Source organism: Plectropomus leopardus, unplaced genomic scaffold (assembly GCF_008729295.1).
Source record: "Plectropomus leopardus isolate mb unplaced genomic scaffold, YSFRI_Pleo_2.0 unplaced_scaffold10684, whole genome shotgun sequence".
NCBI lineage: Eukaryota > Metazoa > Chordata > Actinopteri > Perciformes > Serranidae > Plectropomus > Plectropomus leopardus.
In genome coordinates, this window is record NW_024611267.1 from 1 (window position 1) to 3904 (window position 3904).

The 3904-nt window shown below is 39.9% G+C and overlaps 1 long non-coding RNA gene across 1 annotated transcript; it reads right to left on the reverse strand.

Annotated features, from left to right (window-relative positions):
• Positions 1-597: 597 nt before the first annotated feature.
• On the reverse strand, positions 598-3634 carry LOC121963270. The gene is made up of 3 exons (XR_006107218.1): positions 3482-3634; positions 2948-3006; positions 598-695 (listed from the first exon to the last, which is right to left on the reverse strand). It is a non-coding gene; the product is annotated as an uncharacterized LOC121963270 (long non-coding RNA).
• Positions 3635-3904: the final 270 nt, after the last annotated feature.

Here is a 3904-nt window from a genome sequence, read left to right on the forward strand (position 1 = left end):
CCATATTACTGACTACTGTAATAAATCTTTAAATGCCCTTTACTTCGCAAGAGTGAAGTGTCAACTTTAAAACACTGAAGAACATTCAGAGAAAGGGTTCAAAATAATGCTACCACCTACAGAAACATTAGAAATAGTCTGCGTTATGTCCCAGAAACCTCTTTTTCCATGACGGCTATTTAGCTTCACACAAACAAAACGTCTCTGCACTGAGTCACAGGTTAAGACACGAGAGCATGAACATTTGTGGAATCTAGGCGGCTTTTTGTTTTTGTGTTCACAGGCCGCATTAAAAGCAGCTGTTAACGAAGCGTGACGACAGACTGACAAGATAACAAAAGGTGAAGCAATGAAGGACAGAGATGCAGTGAGTACACAGAGGAGGTACGATGTCTTAAGAGGGAAAACTAAAAAAAAACGTGTACCCCCTGTACATGTATGTAACCAGTAAATGTTGGAATAGCGATATCCTGCTAGCCTCAGGGTTTAAGACACTTCCCATCTCTCTTTCCCCTCAATTCCTGTTAGACCTCCACTTTCCGCTTGTCAATATAGCTGAAAATGCATTTGAAGAGTTGTCAAACAAAGTACCTTTGATAACAGTGAGCACGGTGTGAGGCTGGTCCAGCGAGATGGCGAGACCCAGAGCCTTCAGGTATTTCTTCTCATGCAGCAGGTTTGACAACTCCTGCTGCCTTTAGACACAAGAAACACACATTTATACACATGATGCAAATATGTTCAAACACAGATCCTCAACGTTTACTGCAAATTAGCTCGAAGACTAATGACCAAAGATGAAATGTCAAAACAAATACGTAGTTCTTCAGTAGGCACGTTTACATGGAGTCTACTAGTTTGATTAGATTCAGTTTAAATGCCCAGTGCTCAATAAAATTATGCAGAAAAAAACATTGTTACATTTTAATCCATAAAAAAAAGTTACATGTAATAAAGTGGACACCAGAGGAAAAAAGTATTGATCACGCCAACTGAATTCTGTTTTATACTTTGCAGAGAAGCCTTTGTTTGCAATACAAGAGTCAACATGCTTCATGTACAGAGAATCAAGTTTTTTGGCTTCTCGTTTTTTTTTATTAAAATAAAATCAATGTTTGGTCTACATTTCACATTAATAGCTGCATTGGAAATATGTGCACTGAAAAAAATGGCGATGTGTTGAATACTTATTTCCCCTTCTGCATGAAATTTCATGTCACGTAACGGTATATATCAAAAACACAGCAATTGTTCTGTTAATACTATTAATAAATGGTTTTAATAACCACGCCATACTTCATAATATGAATATTTTCTTCTTTTATTTTGGCTCAAATGAGACAAACGAAAGGCTCAAAAAAGTGAAACTGAAATTCTTTCAAAATTGAGGCTTTAAGGTTCCTAAGTTTCTGTTTTTGTTTCTGTTTTTACACTGCCACTCTATCCTCGGCCTCTGCATAAATCACATGACCTTGCAAGGCAGCTGCATTTTCAGGATCATGCGACGCTCACAAGATCACACGAGAATCCAGCCCTGGTTTTCGACATAACCTTTCCTACATACAGTTCCAGTGAAAGAGACGGCATTGCCATATCTCTACAGGTGAACAAATTTCTACTGATGAACAGTGTATACCGTAATATCGCCCAACACTACCTGAAAATAATTTTTGTGATATTTGTTAAACAGGCTGGCGTCAAAATGAATGCATGTGTAACTGCATTGTGCCCACATCTGCTAGCAAACATTTAAAATCGTTAAACACATACAATCAATCTGTCTGAGGCATGAAAATCCCTCCTTCTTATCAAAACACCAACCTGCCTGACCTGTGACCCGCTGAGGTCCACCTTAGTCTAACACAGTCTTTGTTTATTTATGGGGCGACTGGATGTCGCAACAAGGGGGACTAAAGTCACATCTGACCTCCGACAAAAGAGGACGAGACTGTTTGTCCAACACTTCAGTTTAAGTGATCAGTCGGAGGTTGGAGGGCTGAGTGACATCAGCCACCTCTGGCCCAGTTTACACTAGTTTATACTGTGTGTGTGTGTGTGTGTGTTTGTGTGTGGTGGTCAAGTGTCCCTAGTGCAGAGCTCACACTCCCACAGCATTAGTCTACTAAAGATGGTGAATAAAATAATGCAGGCTATGTGTTTATTTGCACACAGAGACGGAAAGTGATTTCTGATCACAAGTCGGGACACATGTGGGGACAGGTTCTAATAGCAGGTGTGAACAGACACACAGCAGGATTTAAATTTTTGCACTGGATTGTACGATAAATATGACGCAGGCTCTTTATGTAGATGTGTACCCTACGCCGCAGCCCGACATGAAGACCCCAGGAAATGTAGCTATGTGTTGCGGCAACTCAGACCTCCTGATTTTTTTTATTTGCATCAGTGGAAATAAAGGAATATTTATAAAGTAATAATATTTATGTGGAATACGTGTCTAGTATAACACATTTGTTTTGGCGGTGAACCTTGCGAGTTATAATTGAGACAAATCTCGTAACGTTACTTTTGTTAATGTTGCTGTCGGCTTTATGAGAGCAGAGGAAAACCACGCTAACCGCAAGTCTAATTTATGCGATGTAAAATGCCGTGGGCGTGTCTAACAGCGTGTTGTTTTTGTGGTGAAAATGTTTTGTCGGTAAACCTTGTAAGTTATAAAGAAGTCGATCTGTGTGCTTGTGTTTGAGATTGTTGCCATCAAGCCATTTTTTAAAATGTGGATTTTAGGTGTGTATTTAATTAGTCTTTACAGCACTTCACAGAAACCCCCCCGCCACATCAGCGCAAGAGTATAAATGCTGAAAACAACGTAGGCTCTGAATAGCGTCGATGCACAACTATAAATCCACCGCTTTCCACTGACTGAATCACCCTACACACATCTTAATACCAGGTCTAAACAAGCTCTCTGATCCGTGTAACTTACTTGAGTATCTGATCCTCCTGTTTGGCCTGCTCCTCTGCCAGCTCCACCTCAGTCACGTCCTAGCAGTGGACAAAAAAAACAACATTTTTCGTGGTAATCTCTTAACCCCTGCAGGGGATATTCCTAATTTTGTCCCCCCCAAGAGAAGAAAGAAGTCAGTTAGAGGTCGGCTAAAAACAACTAACGAGATAAGATGTGGACCGGAAATTCTGCTAAAAGGAACTTTAGCAGGTCAATTATTTGCTGTCACAAAGACCAAAATATTTAGCGTCACCTTCTTACTTATTTGACAACTGATACCAGACATTGTTTCTGAGTTGTTAAACAACAAAACTTCCAAAGAAAGCTCCAAACACTTAATCTGTTGCATCCTGCCAGCACATTTATGTAAAGTTAGGAGAGAAAAGAAGCACTAATGGAAGAATAACTGTTTGCTTTCTTAATTTTACAATCAGTCTTTTAGAAGTTTGATGCAAACTGATCATCCTCCCTCCCTTCACTTAGTTCAACAGGTGACTATTAAGTAAAAGTTACCATCCACACGGCGATGTTAGAGTCTGCAGAGCCCGTCACCATCTTGTCATCCTTGCGGCTGGCGTGGAGACCCCACACTTTGTCCTGGTGGGCGTCCAGCGTCTTCACGCACTCGTTGGTCTTTATGGTCCACAGCTTCACTAAACCATCCGAGCCACTAAAGACGAAGCACAGTTACAACTGTGTAAACAGTCAGAGTTTTATTTAAAGATGCTACATGACTGACGTGGATCCACATTATCTATTTTTTTTTTTTAAGCGATCCCAAACTACATGCCAATTTAATCTGTCGACAAAAAGTTTGTTTGCAGCTATTTTGTGACATCAAATAATTATTACAGTTGTGGAGCAAATGGTAAATACTCTGTGGTTCAGTCCTTTAAAAAGAAAACATTTGCTGCTTTTCAGAGTTTTATATAATTT